General features: G+C 31.3%; 1 long non-coding RNA gene across 1 annotated transcript; it reads right to left on the reverse strand.

Moving 5' to 3' along the window:
• Positions 1-1,974: 1,974 nt before the first annotated feature.
• On the reverse strand, positions 1,975-3,099 carry LOC121130185 (uncharacterized). Its single transcript, XR_005868618.2, has 2 exons — positions 2,735-3,099; positions 1,975-2,306 (listed from the first exon to the last, which is right to left on the reverse strand). It is a non-coding gene; the product is annotated as an uncharacterized lncRNA (long non-coding RNA).
• Between the last annotated feature and the right edge of the window lie 6,622 nt (positions 3,100-9,721).

Below are 9,721 nucleotides of genomic sequence, written 5' to 3' on the forward strand. Positions count from 1 at the left end.
TATTAATATAGATATGTTGTATGAAGTAGAAAAAGATGTTCACTGCTCTTGAATTAAATAATTTTGGCTATAGCTTAGGAAAACTAAGTGGAGTTTACTCCAATAAAAACGGAAGGGCTGAAAAATTCACTCGATTTTCATCACTAGTCATCCATTTGTCTGCTGATGACAGGCCTGGGGCTCCAATAAAATAATAAGAAGAATATTTTTATTTAAATAAATGTCGAACAATAATAAGTCATAAAAATGGAACAACCAGGCTAGAAACTAAGAAAATATAAATTGAATTTATCACTTATTTTAAAGGCAATCCCAAGCTACAGTTTAATTTTATTATTTAACTCACAAAACTTGATGTGAACCTTTCAGTAAGCATTTTATCCCTTGTACTATCATTTTTTAAATAGACATTAACTTCTTTGAATGATCTACAAAATGTGATGACTTGAATTTAAATCAATCTAGATTACTTAAAGGTGAGTAATTTAAAATACTAAGTTGCTTTTATTAAAAAAAGGGACTATTCTGGTTAGTAAACAATATATAAAAACCTTTCAAAAATCAACAATTGTCAGAATAGAGCCAAAAAGGGCAAAGGGTGTCTTATTTGCTCCAAGCCCAAGTTATTGTTGAGGAGATCATGAACGTGTGCTCCTGGAGTCTTGTTTAAAAAGTTAGAAACATAGTGGTGTCAGATAAAAGCCTTGAGACGTCCCCTGGTAACGGTAGACACTGAAAATTGGGATTATGGAGAACTTGGACACCGTAATCACCAGAAGTTTATCAAAGTCGATGATGTCGGATTCCAAGGCTCTCTACATATGTAGTTGTATTGGGCTGTGAGGAGGTATATGAAGGATTTGGAAAATACCTTTTACGTATGAATACTTAAAAAGCTTGCAAGGCCAACCGGATTAACATAGGCCAAAAATGTTTGACTTGGTTAAAGCGTAAATGTCGGTTTGGTCAACCTCCTCCCTCGACTATGCTGTTTGTGGTGTAGTCTAGAAGAGAGCCTGTGCTACAACTCACCGAAATTTGGATAACCTCAAGGGCTCTGTAGAGTAGCAGTGTCTCGGGCCTTCATCAAGAAGCGCTGCAGCGCCTTTATGCCCATATTGGCAGCCATGGTAACATCCAAAGGAAATCATTTCTAAAAATAGAAAGATATACCAATAAAGAATTCTTTGACAAAGCCTCAATGTTGTACTACTTTTTGTTATTGCAAAACTTTACCCTATTTGTTCGTTATTAAAAAGTCCTCTATTTTACCTTGCAAACTGTATAGAAAGTATATGTATATTATATACGACAACATCAACTCTTGCTTCCTTTATTCTAAAACAATGTTTCAATCAGGATATGGTACCATGAGATACATTTTGAGTATTCAGTGAGTTTATACAATTTGACAAAATTCTTCTACAGAAAATCTTGCTATTTGTTGTGAATAAACCTTTAAAATGTAACACTTATTCTATTTAAGAGCCATCTAGCGAGTAAAAAAGATCTATTAGATAACTATTGCTTAAACTCTAGTCTCAGTCCAACAACGACTTCCTACCGATGGTGACAATCCATTATCTCACTCAGTTTTTATCAAAGTTGAATTACTTAACTTAAGTTCCAACTTTTCAAAAGAAAGGGATCCAATCCTAGATCATTCGTGTCCTAAAATGGTAAAACCCGCTATGAAGATGAGGAGATATGGATCCTTCACATAACATTAAACTTCCATTTCCTCTAAATATTGAAATCAAATTATCTTCTTAGTTACATAATTATTATGACCAAGAATCGGAATATATATTATGTAGAACGTCAAAGAACAATTCAATCATCAAAGCCAAAAGAAAGACAACTTGAATTGTTTTAAAATATAATTGTGATGGCTAATAACTAAGTTTGATTAAATTAGAAATGATATTGAATTTAAAAATAGAAACTAAATATGAATAATATAGCATAGATATAATTTATTAAGATTTCTATAAAAGGCGTATATTTTAAGATTTATTATCAATAATATAATTTCCTCAAATTAAGATTGTCATTTCTATATTGTAACAATTGTGGAATATCAGTACAGTAATAGTCTCAACTCTTTAATTTTATTTATAGTATTTAATGTTAATAAAAACATAATTTATTATTTCAAATCCTCTCCGAAATACGAATGACTTCAAATTAGTAAATATTTATGATTAATCAAACATAAATATAATTATTCATCAGAGTCCATTAGATGTTAATGCTGTTCATTTTGCTATAAAACGTATTCACCGAACCCGTGCATATTCCACTTCCTAAAGAAAAATTAAGAATATCTTTTAACAAGGGTTTTATACTAAGTATATATACTTTCAAAATAGAAGTAATTTACTCAGTAAATAATTATTTCATAATCTTGTCAAATAATGTAGGTAAAAATATAATGATCATCATTTATACGCTGGGACTATAGCTTTAAAACAAAGTAGCAGACAAAGACCGCTTGATCAGACAATATTTGTATAAGGGGCCGTGATAACATTTTTTCCCCCCGTCACTAGGAGTGTTGACACCATAATCAAGAACGCAGCCTCGTGACCTCTATGAAGAGTACAAAAAATGATTAAATCATCTATTGTACCATTAAAAGAGATACCTTCATTATGAAATTGATCAAACAAGTATCTCCTCAAGCTACTTTATTTTAAAGCTTCACCGGCAAAACATCATAACTCATTCTCACCTTCAAAAATACGCCATACATCCTCACGATTTTGAAAGACTTCACGTCCATCTCGAAGAACTACCTGCTGGTATAATAATAAGAAAGCGATTAATTACCAATAATACATAATAGCCATTGGATATTAAATTTTAAATATAAAATTTTCATTAATGAACTTCATACTCAACGTTATTGTCTTCACTCACCTCAAAATGCAAATCCGTACATATCAACACAATCCAAGAAGATTCTACATTTTCCTATCCATACTAAGATATGTTATCTTTAAAGAGATCGAAGAGAGGTAATCCATGCCGGAGAGATTCACAAAAGGGATCCCTACTAGACGGAGCTTTGTCATAGTGAAACATCTTCCATCGAGTGCCTTGAGATAATGGATGGTGAATTAATTTATACCAAAACATTTCGTAGCACTCATATAAATATCAGCTGACACATACATGGGTAGCAACTGTTTGTTTCTTCCTATAGAAAATATTTCACTGTTATAATTAAATACATATATCGTACTTATTAGGTAAACAATTTAATAAAATGTAATGCGACCAACTTATTAAATTTTATTCAATTGTTTGCTAATAAGGACTATATATTTTAACAAACGTATACCTTATAATTATAATTCTATTGTAAAACTAACTTGGTACCCATGCGTTTATCAGCTCATAGAAACAGACAAATATGTACGCGCCAAAGCTATAAACATACAATGAAGAGCTTTACAATCTCAACTTGTATACATAAATAAATATGCACCGTGTACAAGTTGACATTTTGTACTAATTGTACCTTGTATTCCAAGACTACTACGCAACAAAGTATGAGGACTTGTACTCGGAACCAGAAAAAATTGGAGAATGATGACTCGGACTTGATCTAAACACTGAGAAGATGGACTCAAATGCTGAATATTGAATAATAGATCTTTCCTCATTCTTTACTTATATTTGGTATTTACTATTTAGAATGGGTAATTAATAATTATTTATGGAATATGAAGAGGATCTATAATGAAGATGCAAAATAACTAATGATAATTATGGATATAGTTAGAAACGAGTATAGTATTATACAAGGAGTTCCACTATAACCCCTTGTCAAACACCATGGATTTCGCATAACGCAGTGTTTGGAATTATTCTGACTCCTCGCATAGTGGGGTATCGCTCATATCGCGGTTTTTTATATCATGAAAATTATATTTTATAAAACTATATATTTAAGTAAAGAAGAACTTTTATAGTTTTTGATGAGTTCGTTCATGTTATAGCTATATATTCATAGAATAGAAGTGTATAATTTTGTATAAAGTGGAGGGGGTACGGGAGTATTTTGTAAGTATTTAATTTGATACTTAGACTAAAAACGTTTGATTATTACTTATATAAACTTGCAATTAAAAAGGTTGCTGAATAAATATTTTTTAAGTTCCGATTATTTAAAATATACAGTATTGAAATGAAAGGATGAAAGATCAAGTAAATACCTGGTTAAGATTCAATTTTACAATTATTTTACATGCGTCTGGTCTGGCATGCATTATTTAAAATAATCTATGATGAATAAAAAGTTTTATCGTGCTAATCATACAAAAAGAACCAAAGAAAAAAATGGACTTGGAAAAATAATTTATTCAATTTACGGGTTTAGTATTAAAAAAGTCCTTCTACAACGTGGATATCGTATAACGCGGATTTTTCTTGTTTCCAAAAATATCTTAATATTTGGTTCCTTATATATTTATTGTACACCTTTGCACTCTTTCGGTTCTACCCTTCTGTGGAATCTAATAGTTGATCCTGACGACGAACCTGGATATCTAATTACTCATCATATTAATATACATAACATTAACATCCTCCAAATTTATTAAATAATGACAACCTTTGAAGACTGTAGTCATGGATTGTGGTTTAATTCAAGACAAAAAGATTTTTATTTCCTAAAAGCTATTTCTCAAAACTTTGGGATTCTATTAACTTTGTGATGGGGGAGCGAGAAGGAACATCCATCTTTTTCATATCCTACATAAAATTAAAAGCATTCGGACTTGATTCAATTATATTCTTTGAATAAAGCTTTAAGTCATTATACAACTTTTATTATGCTGTTGAAATTCGAATTTTCTAAAGGCTTCACTTCATTATTTACAAAAAAAAAAAGGAATTAAATTAATATTTCCATATATATAACGTAACAATTATATAATAAAATTGAATACCATTTAATGTGAAAAAATTAAATATACTTAATAGTTAAATTTATTTGTCCTTGTTATATGCATAATATTTTGGTTAAAACATGTTGAAATTATTCATAAGAAAAATAAGTAATAGGGTCAATAATGATCTTATAAATCTTTTGAGAGAACCAAACGTTTCAGGAATGAGATTCCACGTAAACAATAATTCTTCATATTGATTACAAGAACGGGATCCATCTAACCTGTCTCTCTCACCTTCTTCTACGTTGGCCCTAATACTGATAAAATTTTTCCCCAAATGGAACAAGATTGGAATTTCACTAACTCCATTTTTAAATTATCTATGCTTAGCTATTGAAACAAATCTATTTTCAGTTTGGAAAAATATATATTCTCCGGACTTTTTATGATAATGGAATATCTTCAAGCCCTCAAAATTATGCAAATCTTGAAAGGAATTGGTCTTTCAGAGAAATTAAAATTGACGTAAATAGGTTTTTTTAAAATTCTGATAGCCTGATCTTAATAACTCATTCGTCACGGTTATTTTTCAGTCTCGGAAAGTATTCGTAACTTTGAATTTCTAAAAATCACTTTGTAAAATAATAAGCTTACTTCCAAAAACGATGATAATCCCAAACATAATATCAATTATGTTACCATAGCCAGGTAGCTTAAGATTTAATTCATTTAAATGCATCAATAGATCAGAAAGAAATAATAGAATACTGAGCCAGCCATCATCATCTATCCCGAGAAAATTGTTATTATTTTTCATGTTTAGAAAGAGCTTTATCTCATTCAAACATTCGACAAATCTTTCTAGAACTTTTCCTCTATTGAACCAACGTGCATTATTACATATTAACTATCTATTATAAGCAATCATGATTCTAATTCTTTAATCAGTAAGCTAATACTTACCGGATGAAAAACATTCATGTTGTTTGTGTAATGGTCGTGCTGATATCTAACCCTTGGTGGGGGGGGGGGGGTAATATGACAACTAATGTGAGTGATGTGCTGCTTGCCTTCATGTTTGAACATTTGTCCAGATTAAATAATAAAAATAGTAAAAATATATATTATTTTGTACTAATCTCAAAACAAGTCTTGATAAAATTGTTACTAATATGTAGTTTATTCCTACGTTAATAAAACAAAAAAAGTTAAAACTTAAGGATATCATAATAAATAGCAATTGAAATATGACACAGTTCCAAGTCCACTGCACATTTCAATTAACAAGGCCTAACAGGAGCAGACGTCACATAGCTCTACCTCATTTCTACGACACACAAGATCCAGAAATTTCATTTGCCCCCCAGCTAATCAATATACATTTCAATGCACTTTTGGCTTACTATTTCTATGTACACCATCATAAAAATTTTCTTATCATGTCTGACAAAATCCCTCTGTATGTTACTAGTGATGGTCATGTTGACTAACCCTTGGTGGGTGGGGGGGAGAGGAAAAAAATATCATGAAGTCCTCATTTCTAACACACAAGATCCAGAAATTTCATTTGCCCCCCCAGCTAATCAATATACATTTCAATGTGTCATAGATTTGTCATCACTGACAATACATAATATACACAATATAATATAATCAAATTCAATTTTTTTTTTAATCTACATTAAGGAAGAATACAAGTTATAAAATTAACTTAATTTTATATTTTTAAATTCCGCATCATTTTATTTTATTTTTAATCAAACTTGGGGAATTTCAATCAAAATTAAACAGTTTGATATGCTATTCTTGGCAATAACAATTTTGTAATTAAGAGACTAATATAATTTCACTATTTAGATGACATGGTAATTTAATATTGTAATATCAAAGATCCCCATTGTCAACTCTTCCTATGCTTTTATTGAGAGCAATGTCATTTTAGGACACAAATGATTCAGGATAATGTGAGCATTTGGTAAGTAATTCAACCTTGACAAAAACTGAGTAAGATAATGAATTAATATTATAACCATTCTTCGCTCTTTAACATTGGTTATGAGGTTATAATAAAAAGTATTTGTTGGACTAAGACTAGAGTTTAAGATCGAATTCGAAGTCATTCCTGGTAATGTTTTTACAACATAATATGGAGTAGGATTTGTGGTTACTTCCTTTCCAAGCTTCTCAGGGGGATCATAGCAAATCTAATAAAACATTATAACATTTGAGCGGCTCTTCTCTAAAATCTTCTTCAAATTATAACATTAATTTTTTTAGCATACCGGTGGATAGTATTTCAAACATCTTTGATAATCATTTCAATTTAATGTTTATAGTCATTAGTCAGTGCACTTTTTGAAGAAAAAGTTGCATTTTTATTAAAATCAATTCTGTTGATTTTGCATATTCATTGATTTGTACGAAGGTCGTTTGAAGAGTCCATACAAAGTCCAAGAGATGGCACTACAGGAGCGTATCGGCGTTATCTTTAGTTAGTAACATCTCTTGGAAGAACACATACCAACTTTCAGCCAGATTAGTTTACTTCTTTCTGTTTTGTATTCGTTTGAATCAAGGAAGTGGAGTGATTTTCAAAAAATGGCGGAAAATGAATTTTGTGTTTTGATGAAACATTACTTTATGAAAGGGCAAACGCATTAGGAGACTAAAAAGGATCTTGATAAGCATTATGGAGACTCTGCATGCTCGACTAGAAAAGTTTATATGTGGTTTTAAAATTTTCTGAGGGGCCTGACGGGCATGAGTGTAGCTAAACATTCTGGACGCCCTGTTGAGGTTAATACTCTAGAAATCATTGATAAAATCCATGATATGGCTATGGATGACAGAAGAATGAAGGTGCGTAAGATTGTGTGTGCTGTGGGCATCTCGAATGAACAGGTATACAATATTTTGCATAAAAAAAACAAAAATTGTTTTAAGTGTTGCAAGGGCAACTTGCAGCTGATCTAGAAGAATTTGCAGACTTTAAGCGTCGTTTCGTCACTGTGGATGAAATATGGATACATCCCTTCGTTGGGTTATCAAGGGAGAATCTGCACCAAAAGGGGGAAGATCGTTCCTCGATTCAAACAAATGCCAAACATAAATAAATTGAGCAATATGGCTGACAGTTGGTATGTGTTCTTCCACTAACTGAACATAATCTTGAAACGCGACACTTGTGCCATCTCTTGGACTTTATACAGTCTTTTCAAACAACCCTCTTATGTATCATCATTTTAATACATTGTTATTTTATTTTTTCATCTGTCTTTTTTTCTATTTCCTAAAAGACAACAGGTCTCATCTCATTTTCTCAAGAAAAATGTTCCATTTAATTGAAAAATCCAAGAAATTTGCAGCAATTTAACCCGTTACAATCATGTAAAGAATGGGTACGTTGTAGTCCAAAGACTAGCCGAAGGAGTTAATGAAGAAAGTCTTAAGATGTCTTGCATTTCCACCTCTTTCGATGAATCCATATGTATCAACTAATCGTGAAAAATAATTTACCATTGACGTCGTTCGAGTCTGGTGATTGCTGCAATGCAGCAATTGATGGATGTGATGAGGCGGATAGTGATTTAACTCTGATCAAAGGTATTTATTAAAGAATAATGTTAGGTCACAGCTGTACCTTTGTGTTTCACATATGCGTTCTAAAATGTTATTTCCAGGTAGCGCTGGCTTCCTTTCCCAAGAAAAAATTGCAACACAACTCTCCAAAGATTTCGTAGTGATTGCGGATTATCATAAAAAGTCAACAAAACTGTATTAATTGTATTAAATAATTATGGAATCTAATTCAAAATTGGAAGTCCATAAGAATAAATATTTAATGAAAAATGTAATTCCTTATTGTAATATAAAAAAAAACCTTCAATGACGTTACGAGGGATCGATTGGACTGAACTGAGGTCCTAAACTAGGAACTGATGCAACATTATTCCTAACTACAGGGACAACATCTATAGTTTTGATATAAGTCCTTTGATAATATTTTTACACCCTTTTTGATCACGAAAGAATACAACGTGCTAAATACATGTATTCATATATGTACGACGTACCCCTAGTAAGGCTATAAATCAAAGGGATTTTAGCTTGATTTGCAGATCTTGATTAAGATATACATGTACACACCAATACCCATAGAAATCCACGGCACACAACCCCCTACACATTATCATGGTACAACACAAAAAAATTGTGCCTCAAATTTAAAATAGAGTAACTGTTCAGCTTCTAACTAGTTCTGTTAGTGCATGACATTTTCATCAATATCATCTCCTCCAGTCCATGAGAGGAGTAATAAATATAATGTAATTATCAAACCATTCTTATCAAAAAATAATTCAGCCATTTTATTTCTAAAGGAAATGAAAAAAAACCCAACTAATTAACTTATCATTTTAAGATTTACACACAGGCACATAGCTACGCTATCAGGAATTTGATTACTTGCGAAACTCCGCCTTGCTTTTTATCTGATTCCTACAAGAGAACAATATAATGACAGTTTAATCTAAATCTTGGGAGTTGATTAATATGAAAAATAATTCCTCGTAAATCTATTTATAATATGTAAATGTGAGTGATATGGGAGCTACGTCTAGTGGGGTCGAAGTTGAATGGAGTTGGAGGCGTTATGAGTTGACTATTGGTCGAAGGACATTTTGCCCTAGGACAATTTTCCAAATATTTCTTTGTGTCTAAGAATAATTTCCCAACAATACCCTAAGTTTCTGAACATAATTTATGCATTCGTAAACTAAGAACGATTATACACACAACATATCACTGTAACGTTATAATTT

The sequence above is a fragment of the Lepeophtheirus salmonis genome, chromosome Z, assembly GCF_016086655.4.
Source record: "Lepeophtheirus salmonis chromosome Z, UVic_Lsal_1.4, whole genome shotgun sequence".
Classification (NCBI taxonomy): domain Eukaryota; kingdom Metazoa; phylum Arthropoda; class Copepoda; order Siphonostomatoida; family Caligidae; genus Lepeophtheirus; species Lepeophtheirus salmonis.